This window comes from Ruditapes philippinarum, unplaced genomic scaffold (genome assembly GCF_026571515.1).
Source record: "Ruditapes philippinarum isolate M1 unplaced genomic scaffold, ASM2657151v2 ctg3269_1_1_1_1, whole genome shotgun sequence".
Taxonomy (NCBI): Eukaryota; Metazoa; Mollusca; class Bivalvia; order Venerida; family Veneridae; genus Ruditapes; species Ruditapes philippinarum.
Window position 1 is genome coordinate 242,811 of NW_026856682.1, and position 13,552 is coordinate 256,362.

The 13,552-nt window shown below is 32.0% G+C and overlaps 1 pseudogene; it reads right to left on the bottom strand.

The window, feature by feature from the left end:
- Nucleotides 1–3,618: 3,618 nt before the first annotated feature.
- The window catches only part of LOC132747329 (cationic amino acid transporter 4-like), a 28,737-nt pseudogene continuing 18,803 nt past the window's right edge, over nucleotides 3,619–13,552 (bottom strand).

Genomic DNA, 13,552 nt, shown 5'->3' on the forward strand with positions numbered 1-13,552 from the left:
TTTATAATGAGTGGCAATGCACTTTTTATATATTGTTCATTAAACACTATTTGTATATGTATTAGAAAAAACTTATTTGCGAAAGCAGAAGCTATAAACGAGCATTGTTTAAGGCTGTCCGGTGACAATAAGTTGTCGTTCATTTTACTAATACTGAAATTTTAAAGTGTGCTGCAAAATCCTGTTTCAATATTCTTAAAATTAGAACGAACTTGTTGTTTTCCTGAGAATTGTATTCCTGAGAGTCTCTTATAATGTTACTTTTAAAATATTAAAGATTTTGCCTAACATATGTGAGGGCTTTACATTAGGTTACTGAGAAATGTTACTAATCAATGTATTTATAAGGATTCCAATGGTGATAATGTTTTAATAACATTTTTAATGTATGATATTTGTACTAAACTCTCAAGGTCTCTGGAAAAAGGTATACAAACTCATGGTTAACAATAAGTAATTAACTAATATTTTTTGACAAATACAATTTACTTAAATTTTTAAGTTTTTCTGTTGTTTTATATGTTTATATTTTTTCTTATCTTTTCAATGATGTGAAATAATGTTATCAAGAAAAGGATTTTATAAGTGCTAATAGGTCTAATTAATTTGTGATAATGTTCTTAAGTAAGAGAACATTACTAGGGTTATCACTATTAAGCAATTTTACCAAACATTCTTTCAGAACAAGATTAGCAATAGTTTCTTCTTTGAATATTGAATGAGAAGAGAGGTAACTCTGTAAGTCATATTGGAAATCCTTGCAGAGTTGCCTCCCTTCTACTACATGTATCAGTCTGTTGTAATTTAGTGCACATTATTGAATTATTTTATATAATACTATGTATGGATGGTGTTAAATAAAGTTTATAATATATGCATGTTTTACTTGTAAGTACATTGATCAATAACGCTTAAATGAAGAATAAATGTATGTGTGTGAGGGATGTTTTCTGCGATATACTGAGAAAATTCCAAATCTGATGTTGAAAATGGTGTTATTTCCTTGACTTTCTAGTGCTTTTTATGTAACTGATAGTTTCCGAGAAAAAACATCCTAACAAAACGTTTAACCAGGACGAAAAAGGGGCATAACTTTGCAAAACATAATTTAGGATTACATTCCCTTTTGAAACATGTATAGAAAGTTTTAAATAGTTTCAGAAAAAATGGACCTTAGCGAAAAAATTAACCAACATCGTCGAAAAGTGGAGCTAAAGCGTATTTTTTTTATTCTATTACAGATCTCCTATAATAGACTACTTCCCTTTAACAATTGAATTTCATTGAAACGATATAAAATAAGGTTTTTATCAACCTGTGGGGAAATTGTCTTCTTTAAAAAGCTATTCTAGGAAGACTATTGGCAAAATAGAATCAAATACCCAGTAGAACATTAAATCACTAAAAATAATGTTGAAGAAAATAACTCAAGCAATGCGTTTTATCTCCGAGATTCATTTTAAAGGGTAAATTCTGTTTTGAAAATGAGTTCATTTTATGTTATGTTTAAACCAAAATATATTGCCCTGTTCAATTAACTAATTAATATAATGTATATGCAATGGCCTGGATTTAAAAGTATACAAGCATTGACACATGAAAATTTATATTCATCCGTAATTATTATGTACTTCAGAATGCAAACCTCAAATGTTCGATCATTTGATTAATACATTTTCTTGAGGCGCTGGTTCGATGAAAGTTCCCTGTTACCATGGTTGCAATTAATCTCGGACATTGAGTCTAATGGTCATTTGTCTTTCGTCGCTGATTTAGCAATCATGTTGGGAATAGTAGCCGGTCACTTGAGCAGAAGTTGTTTATCACTGAGAGCCGGTAAGGCGGGTCACCCGACGAGATATGTCCAAAATCTGGTATAATCGGCTTAAAAAACACACAGAAAGTAACCAACAAACATAAAGATTATGGTACACTATGGAACTTCTGATGTATAACGAAATTTTAAATCTTTGAGCAATACGATCTGAAATCTAGCTAGCCATCTAAAGGACACCATTTCTTTTCTTTTTACGCTGTCAGTCACCTCTTTTGTAAATCCCCCCTACCATGTCATCTCGCTCACAGCGCAAATAGTAATCATGTATGTGCTTCGAATTACAATATTCAAAATTCTTAAACGTTCGCTGATCTGTCAACGTCAGAACCCACGGGCTAATGAAGTGTACACCTAACGAGTGCACATGTATTACGAAATATGTTGATCTGTTTGCATGAAAAATATAAATGCTTCTAAGCATTGAAAAACGGTATATTAAAATTGAATCGGCCAATTTTCTGCTGTGAACGACGTTTTGTTTCATGCAATATTGAAATATTCCAGACTCTAGGGAATTGTTCTTGTTGACACCACTTAACAACAGAGCAATGGTTAATTACAAAAGGGAAATACATGGACAAATCGATTTGGCTTAAACATGCATATTATAAAAATATGTGGAAGAACTGATGATTAGATGGTATTAAAATAATGTAGTCAAATATGCCAATTAAGATGTTCTAAAGGGAATGGAATACAGTGTATTTTTGACATTTGATTTTAAATAAGGTACTTTTGGATTGTGATTTTTTTAATAATCCAGCACAAATCTAAACAATAGACTTGAGAGTTTCTCTGAGTGGTTAATCACATAACATTCGTTGAAAAATATGTGCAGGGTAAAGTTTACATAGTTAAAGCACAGATACATGTATATAAACATCATTTCCGATTAAATGTTAAAATATTTCCTGAATGACAGCTTCCTAGATCGTATCATGTATCATACAAAACATGTATTGTATTAGTTTTCTATAAATAGCAGTCATCAAAATGTTATAAATAATTCAATAATGACTTTTCGTGGAATGGCACGTGTCATATTAAATGTTCCATGATAACCGTCGTATGAATTCATCTGCTCAAATGTATTTTCAAGACGTTGAATTTTGAGTAAAAAAAATCTGGAAACAAAGTCGGTGCCTTTCGCGAGCATTTAATACTAACGTCCATGAATAGGTTCAATAAAATAGCATGCAAAATTTTTAATTTTGCCCTTTTAGACGTTTTTAAGGCATTTTTCCCGTTTATAGAACACAATTTAGTTCTAAAATGTCAAAGGCTGTCTTTTTACACAGTTTATACTCATGTTTAAGACTTTCCATCGTGGTTTATATCATTATTACTTATAAACCTCTCGTTCATCTATAATAATCACGATTCAAGTTGTAGACTTTGAATCTATTCTATAAAATAGAGCCCTGTCACGACAAAACAAACATAATGGGTTTGCGCCCAGCATAGATCCAGACCAGCCTGCGCTTCCGCGCAGTCTGAGCAGGATCTAAGCTGTTCGCTTACAAACCTTATAACAAGTAGAGAAACTGACAGTGAACAGCATGGATCCTGTCAAACTGCACGGATGCGCAGGCTGGTCTGCGTCGATGCTGGTCGCAAACCCATTATGTTGGTTTTGTCGTGACGAGGCTCAAATTAAGTCTATAAATGTAGTCTATAAATTTACTCTGTAAATGTTGTCAACGTAGTATATGAATATAGTCTTTAAATGTAGTTAACGTAGCATATGCCATATTACGTCAAATTAGCCAGCAGTAAATATGTCTTATCTGCCATTTGGTTTCTTTGTATTTTCAATGTTTAAAAAATGATATAAAAATAACAAAGTATTGAGCTACAATCGGCGTCACCATGGCTCATATTTAAAATATTGTAAGTCAAATATATGGGGAGAAATTAATCAAGCAACTCATATTGTTCATACAGAAAATTTATTTTCTCTTTGATTAAATATGTCATAACAATTAACATTGATAATATAACACTTGCAAATGTTTTTAATACTCATAAAATATTTTTTCTAAATATTAAGTCAATGGTAATTTATCCCATACAGAAACAGGGATAACATATTGTTCTGTTTTGAACATGTCTTGTACATCGGTTCGAAATGATATGCTTTGGGTTTGATTTCCATTCCTCGCATATACAAAAACTATGTTTAGAGGATGGGTTTGTAAACCGGAGAATGAAAAATATGTCATTTGTGACGTCATCAAACATAATTATAAAAACGTTATGGTCTTACAACATTGTATAATGACGTTCTAAGAATTATTTTTAAAAGCAAAATATGATCATGAAAATGCTAAAAATATATGTGTGCTATTTATGTAGGTGATGTTAAGAAAATAAATGAAATTCAAGTGCTTTTATTATTTCATTTAGTTATCCAAGTCACTCGTGTCCATCGGTTCCGCCCTGTCATATGATATTTTGTTCCATTTAAAAAGATCCAAATGTTCTGACTTCTATACTTACTACAGAAAATGTTTGTTTTTTTTTGTTAATAAAAATGCTTCAGTGATTTAACTACGTGGAAGTATTTGCTAACAACAACATGATAAGAGAGATTTGTTCACTGGCAGTGAAAGAAAACATATAATTTCAACGTGACGATTTTTTTTTATAATGTATCAATAGGCCTGTATTTTGTATTATTTTGAAGTGAAAAGAAGATATAGTTATTTGGCATTGGTTTAAATTAATATAACAATTATTTGACTACATAGATAACACTGCACAAGCCCCACAACAACACCCATAATGCAACACAATGCTTCCACCAACATCCGGTTCCTTGTACAGTTACACTGACAATACTTGTCAACTTCCGGTTTCCTTTCCAAATTCTACTTTTGGCAATGTGTTTTGTTGAATATACAATTCTTTCTCTTTCTTGGTCTTCCTATAATACAAGCAATGTAAATAAATTACAATGTACGATATATAGTCAACAAAGAAATTGTTTGAAATTATATAACATTTTAAAAGTGTATTTTTGAGGATTAAATTACACGTATTTGACACTTGATTCTAAAATTAGACAAAAAGTTAACTCATTTACGAATAAAATATGTAAGCTGACCTGTGATGTTCTTCAAAACAAGTGCTCGCATGAGTTATGGGCCCGCGAGAATATTTCCTCATGTGGCAATTGTGTTGTGCAGGACACTGACGTTGAATACCTTAGACAGTTCCAAAAGAGTTTCAATGAAAACCAAATTAAAATGAACAATTTAAATCTAAGTTGACATCAATATTTTCTTACTTCATTTTTACATTTTTTCAGTCAATTTAAGATTACCATTATGTGCCGTATGATTTCATTTACTCCCTTGCCTCCGGCTGTTGCTGTACTACCTCCTCGTCAAGTCTGGCTAGGGTTCCCGTTGACATGTCAGCCTCACCCCCGTACGTTATCATGGGACCATACGTTACAGCCTTACCCTCAATACTGTTACGCATACCGTAGGCAAAATATAGCAGAAAACCTGTGTAATGGTAAATAAATGTATTAATAATCTTCGCATTCTGTACTTTTGGAATTTACATACTTTGTATTTAATACTACCCATAGGTTTGATACCATAATGAATACAAGCTTAGAACTCGTTAACGTCTGTATACAAAAAAAAATTCTTAAACCAAAGTGGCACATAATAAAATAAAATTTAATAGCCTTGATTCTATGTTTTTAAACACAATATGATCTTCACTAGTATGAATTTATAACGATTACATGTAATTATGAAAAAGGTAACATGTAAATATGAAAAAGATAACATGTAATTATACAAAAGATTGCATGTCAATATGAAAAAAGCAAAACATTTTATTTTTAATTATCTAGTACTAGGAATATTAATGACAATTTCAACTATAGGTGCAATCAATTTATATATGTTCAAACGTACAACATTACTTTTACAAAATCCAAACACTAAAAAAGGGTTCACATCCACAGGAATATTTCTGGAATCATATTTACAGCTGATATTTATATGTTTTATATGTTCATTCAAATTCAGCCCTGTCAAAGTCAGCATAAGAAAATCCATCACTTAACTTTAGCAACAAAGTACAATTATCTGTATTAGAAATCAAAATTGTATAGGGGTATTTACAAGTTTTAACTGACAATTTTAAAAATCGTTAACAAATCACACACGCGCGCACGCCTGCACGCGCACGCATTCAAGTAAACTTACCTACTGCAGTAGTATAGGGGCCGGTTTGGGGGCACGACTGCGCATGCGCGACGCCATATTGGATTCTATTTTAGAATGACATAATCGTTCTATTTTTAGAATGACATCATCGTTCTATTTTTTATCTCCCGGAAGTATACGGAGCTGACTTGTATACCCGATCTAGGGCGTGAATCGCAGACATTGAGGGTCAGATCCTCGGCCCAAGACGGGGAGATAAAATTAGTATCCAAGCATTTCAAAATTGAATGGCAAAAATAATGATTCCCTTTGTTTTTATATTTCCCACACTGCGTACAGTGTACTTGACAACTGATTTAATTATTACTTTTAATCAATGTTCTCTATAATACACGTTTAATTTAACTCAAATAACTAACATTTTAAATGTATTTCTTCATATTTTAAATATCACCCTTAATACATAATTTATCTTATACATTTTCAAATAAGGTTATTAACATATTTATTTTAAGTATTTCTTTATAAACATTTAATAAAAATATTAACTCTTTACTCCTTAAGCTCCAGCAACGAAATGACTCCAATATTAAAAGTACTATCCCTTAATGTGCATGCTCGGATCTGATGACGTCACCACTGCAATGAAACAAGCTCCAACATGTTACGCGTATATTTATTTAAGGCCAGCTGGGCGGACAATTCCATGTAAACATGTCAAATTTGATCCTTTTAACCCTTTCCCCCATGAGCATTTTGTGGAAAATGGCCGTTTTCACTGAAAAGCCTCCTGTTACAAGTTCAAACTGCTATGAAACTATGAAAAATGCTTCAATACTAATCAAACTTGGCACAAATGTTGACTTGACCATTGCCTTTGTAACGACATGCTCAGTCTTAAATTTCCTGTTACCATGGCAACGAGGGGGCATCTCAAAATTGCCCAAAATCACTATTTTGCCTCGATTTTTTCCATCAAAATTTATTTCAAAGTGCTGCAACTTCTCAAGGGATTGAGATAGAGTCAAAGGCTTTTCAGCGTTGGTTACACGTTACATTATGATCGACATGGGGTCATTTTTAGCCTCTCACAAGTCCAAAATTTTCTTGGCGATGAGGGGGACTCCGCCCACCTTCAAACCCCCCTAACAGAAGGGGGCACATCCCCCTTCTGGCAACCCCCTGATGTATCTTTTGGATGGGGGGCCGCGCCGAAAAAGTGCTCAATATTTTTAGCAACATTTCTCAAACGAAAACATGTGTTTGGGGCCCAAATAGGACATTTTTTCACTCTTTGAGGCCTAAAAAAGGGGGGGGGGTCGAAAGTGCGTTGTTTCGCGTATATATGGGGTAAAGGGTTAAAGTTGCCGCACTGTCTGGCGTGTGTTGATTTAAGAGCAGATGTGCGGACAAAAGGCTATTCAGGTGTCAAAATTAATCCATTCAGAATGTCAACAATGTTTGGCGTATGTTGATTTAAGAGCAGATGTGCGGACAATGGTCCATTTAACTGTCAAAATTAATTCCTTTAAAGTCGCCGCAATGTTTGGCGTCTTGTTTATTTAGGGAAGAATACTTTAATAATGGTCTATTCATGTGCCAAGGCTAGCTTGTTTACATTATTTGGCGTGAGTTGATTTAAGTTCGAAAGAGTTAACAAAGGTCCATTTAAGTGTTAAAATGAATCTCTTTAAAGTTGCCACTTGGTCTGGCGTATGTTTATTTAGGAACGGATATGCGGACAATGCTCCATTCAAAAGTTTATCCGTCTAAAGTAAAAGCGGGTTAGCAATAAGCTATTGAAGTGTCAGTTTACCACTGGGGCATAATTTTAAACTCATTTTGGAAAAGAAATGCCAACATGATTTTAAAACTGATCACCACGAATGTGCAAAATTATAAAAAAACACTATTATCAATGGTCACTAAAACCGAACAAAATTCAACAGATAAGGCGTTTTTCGTCTTTTGTGCAACATTTTACAATATACATTTTTGATTTTTTTCGCATAAAATGGTAGACCTGACAGAATGCTTCGAAATAAACCCAAGGTTCTCGATTCGATTTTAAGGCGTTCTCGAGTTATGGCCCTTTATCGATTTTTAAACTATTTTTTCAAAGTCCATAAAACCCTTAGATTTCTGTACCAATGGAAAAATCTCTGCGAGTAGATACAGAAAATGTAGTATTATATGGATCTATCTCTTACCGTTTTTGAGATAGGAGAGTTTGAATATGGCAGACAAAATCACTCATGCATATAAATACGTATAACCTTTTTTGTTACTGGACATAACATAGGCATGTTGCATATCAAACGAAAGGTCTTTACAAATGCTACGAGCTCGTACTGTTAAACCGAGAGTGAAATCACTCATGCGTAAAAAACATTAAAATAACTAAAATAAGCTTACCCCAGTCTTTACTCCTCGCCTATCAAACTATTTATGACAATTTACGACAGGTTTAAACCGGTATTGCTATTTTTGATCAGCCAATGAAATTGAAAAACGATGACGTCTAACAATAGACAGCCTCGTTTTGAACCCACTCTTTTTCATTAACCAATGAAAAGTGGAGAAGGATAACTGGATAAATTTTGACATAAAAAACGCCTTTTTTGTCTTTTATGCAACACTTTACGATATCGATTTTCAAGATATTTGTTTCATTTGATTGACCTTTCCAAATGCTTTAAAATAAACCCAAGGTTCTCGATTCGATTTTTAGGCGTTCTCGAGTTATGGCCCTTTATCGATTTTTAAACTATTTTTTCAAAGTCCATAAAACCCTTAGATTTATATGCCGTTTGAAAGATCTCTGCGAGTAGATACAGAAAATGTATTATTATATGGATCTATCTCTTACCGTTTTTGAGATAGGAGAGTTTGAATATGGCAGACAAAATCACTCATGCATATAAATACGTATAACTTTTTTGTTACTGGACATAACATAGGCATGTTGCATATCAAACGAAAGGTCTTGACAAATGCTACGAGCTCGTACTGTTAAACCGAGAGTGAAATCACTCATGCGTAAAAAACATTAAAATAACTAAAATAAGCTTACCCCAGTCTTTACTCCTCGCCTATTAAACTATTTATGACAATTTACGACAGGTTTAAACCGGTATTGCTATTTTTGATCAGCCAATGAAATTGAAAAACGATGACGTCTAACAATAGACAGCCTCGTTTTGAACCCACTCTTTTTCATTAACCAATGAAAAGTGGAGAAGGATAACTGGATAAATTTTGACATAAAAAACGCCTTTTTTGTCTTTTATGCAACACTTTACGATATCGATTTTCAAGATATTTGTTTCATTTGATAGACCTTACCAAATGCTTCAAAATAAACCCTAGGTTCTCGATTCGATTTTAAGCCGTTCTCGAGTTATGGCCCTTTAGCGATTTTTAAACCAATTTTTCAAAGTCCATAAAAACCGTGAAATGTATATACCGTTTGAAAGATCTCTGCGAGTAGATACAGAAAATGTATTATTATATGGATCTATCTCTTACCGTTTCTGAGATAGGAGAGTTTGAATATGGCAGACAAAATCACTCATGCGGAAAAACGCGCATAACTTTTTCGTTTATGAACGAAACATAGTCTTGTTTGGTATCAAATTGAAGGTCTTGACGAGTACATTTTACTTACGCGATCAAACCGGATGTTAAGTCACTCGTGCGTGAAATTCATTTATTCTCCCCAACCAACGGACCGATCTTATCAATACCTGTATCGAACGAAAGGTATTACTCACTAAATTCAGAAAATGTATATTTTTGTATCGCTGACTCGGATAGGACACAAGATATGAAGTAAAATCACTCAAGCGTAAAATGTTTATTTACGCCTTTATTAGTCAATATTACCCGGTCATGTTTGGTATCGTACGAAATGTTTTAAGGCGCTCTTTCAATCGTAACAACTCGGCAATCTCCGTCAAGTTCGGAGATTGACCTCGTATGTAAGTGTAGGAATACACCAAATTGTCATACGGCCCGGCGAAGCACCGATTTTAATTATATATGTAAACAAAGATGGCGGAGTTCTCTCAGCTGTTTGTTATATGCGTTGAAAGAAATGAAAAAAAGATTTAAATTTAAATCATGAACAAGAAAAAGCGCAAGAGAACATGAGTCCGGTATTAAAAGCAGGTCTTTAACATGAATTATACATCAATTATACAATAGATATAGATCTATATGAGTATTCATTCGAGAACTCGGATGCTCCTCTGTGGGCAATCTCCTGGATTAGACTCCTATGTATTTTTCAGGTCTAAAACTTGTACATAAAACACTAAAGAAAACGGAATGAACCATATATATATACTCCTGGTTTAGACCCCGGGGTCTAATCCAGGATATAGCCCCCTCTGTGCACCAGAAAAAAAATATAAACATGCACCATCACTAGTTCACAGGCACTAGACACAATTTATTTATCCATATCCATATAAGAAAAAACAACATCAAACTATAAGAAAATGATCGCACAAACAGTGAAGTATAAGTAACACACTTATAAAGGTGCTTATTAACTGATTAATTAACCAGTGTTTAACAAATTCTTTCACACTTCTAATTGTTCTTATAAATATAAAAACATATTTTAATTAATCAATGTCTTATGGTATTTAATTTTTTGACAACAAAAAAAATGAATAAATATAGACTTATAGCTGATAATTCTCTCAGAACTCATATAAATTATTATTTTAATAATTATTTTTTAAGGGAAAATTCACTATTTTTATGACAAAAAAATATCTTCTTTATATCATAAATGTAATTGTGTGCAAGTATGCGTTACGTTACATATGATATTATAACTCATAATGGTATTTATTTTATATATTTATCAAATTTAAAAAGGGTGCCGAAAAGACCAGGGTTTTGAGGCTGAAACGTCCAGAGCCGAAACGTCCAGGAGATGTAAAGTCCAGAAATCATCTGATTGACCATTCATATTTCTAAAAGAAGTGATTTTTTTTTATTGAAAGGTCAAATTTGTTAAAATCATTGGGACCTGGCCTTAAAATTTGCAAAAAATTGTTGATACTGGTCAAAATTACCCTCAGGATTCCATGGAAACCCTGTGACCCTGAACCACAGACCTGTTTTTTTACCTTATTCAACATTGTTTTGCAAGTGATCATTATATGAAATATGTACTTGTACAGGTCCAGGAAAGTTGTATATTCATAAATTGTCTATAAAGTTTTAGATAATGTGTAAATTAACAGAATTTTCATAAAGATTGAGAGGATTTCATGAGAGGAACTTTCATGCTAAGTGGCGCATTTTATAATGTAACTTGTTTCACCTTAATGATACTATAAAAAATGCTTAATATCAACTGTGTAATTTAGTTCAATAATCTTTCATTGTAACTAAAGTATCTACATGTATACAGTAATTATCAGTTCCACTTTAAGATATGAAATTTAAAAATGGGTTAAAGTTAGTACATGTAACCTGTAATGTACAGAAAAGGAAAATTAAAGGAAAAAGTAATATATTCATGTAAAAAAAATATATATATCATATAAAAATTACAATTACAAGTTAACCAGATAGCTCAGCTGGTAGAGCATCCTAGACTTTGTATAGGCAGGGTTATAGGAAGGCCTCAGGTTCAAGTCCTGATCTGGTTGTTACTTGTATAATACAAATTCAGGCTATTTTCATATATAAGTATTAAATATATCTAAATATTTCAGAATGTTTTATAAATTTATGTACTTCACAAAAAATTAATTCATTTTTTACAGCAGTAAGTGATGAGTTTCCAAATAAGTTTTTCTTTATTTTAAGGGTTGAAAAGGTCTTAATAGCTAAAAATAAGATGCAATTGTTCCATTATCGGAATACCCAGCTTATTATCATTGAGTTACAGTAAATGTTGTGGCACCCTATTATAACTGACACTGAAAATTTCATTGATAGAAATTTTTATATATTTTTTAATTGTTTTTTATTTGATTTCCTTTTACATATAAATGTTTAGTCTATAGATGGACAAGCCAAAGGCCATTGACTTCCCCATATAAAATAAAATTCTGTGATCATCAATTCCCTATTACTCACTCCACATTCTTAATATATTTTTTAAGATCTTTAACACTATGAACATGTACTAAAACAATATTATATCATAAATAAATAAATTAATTAATCAATAAATATTCCAAATATGTTAGTTCACATAGCAAAATTTTACTAGCAATTATTTCTGAAGTTTATTAAAACATTGGTCTAAAGGTAATCTGAAAATTTAACATTTATCTATGTTTATCCTTTAACAGATTTGATTTTATAGCCAATATCCTTGCTCCTACTGAGATTTGAACTCAGAACTCCTCTTAGTTTGCATGATTTATCAATAAACCAGAGGTGTTTTACCAATTAAACTATAGGAGACATAGTATCAGCCACAATCTTTATAGAAAACTAATAATGTTTCTACAAATTTACACACAAAATAATTTAATTATTAGAATAATAAAATAGATATAATTAAAGTATTTTTGGCTGGTATTTGTTTACTACCTTACTTATATTGGCTGGTATTTGTTAACTACCTTACTTATGTGCAGTGATTATTTTCCTATATTTTACAGCCAAAAAAACAGACATTTCCCCCTCAAAATGATAATTTTCAACTGAAATGCCCTGTGCACATTCTTCACCAAAACAATGGCTTAACAGCAGATAACTTATGCTATGTACCATTTATGTTAAATTGAATTAATAATTAATTAAATGTGTAGGTAAATTCCATTAATAGTTGTTGGAATATGATTTCAGAATTTTTTCCCTTTTTCTGATTTATCTTGCTACATATCTATTTTTCTCTTCAGAAAGCCACAGGTTGTTTTGAAAAAAACAACAACAAAAAAAACAAACAAACTCTGATGTGATATCAACAAATTGATATTGAGATGATTCATAATCATTAAATGAGTACTTAACTGTGAAGAAAAAGGGAGGATTATGTTAACAGTCAATATGACCATTTTTTGTTGCTTTTCATTATCCTAACATGATGAATACAGTGAAATTGTGAAAAAGATATCCAAATTGTGAATTTTTTTCTAAAAATGAAAATTTTGATATACCCAAATGAGCCTTTTTCAGATATTTCATAAAGAATTTACGACTCTTTTAGGGAATTTTTCATCCGTTACACTTATAATAGCCGTATGTTTACCTCGAATTTTGTATCGGATATGAGCAATAACTATTAGACATAAGACTTGACTGACATAAACTATAACAAGCCTGTAACGTCTGATATTATACTAGGTCCCTGGCCTGTTCAATTTGCGAAAAAAAAGGTGATAATGCTAACTACCTATAAAATAGTTAAGTAAAAAGAAGTTTTTAAGCAGTATGTGTAAACTAAATTCTAATATTAACCGCCTTTCCTTGTTGATCTTGTTTATCGTGTTTTATAACCACATCATTAGTTTATAAAATTTGATAAGATCAACAGACACTGTCTGTG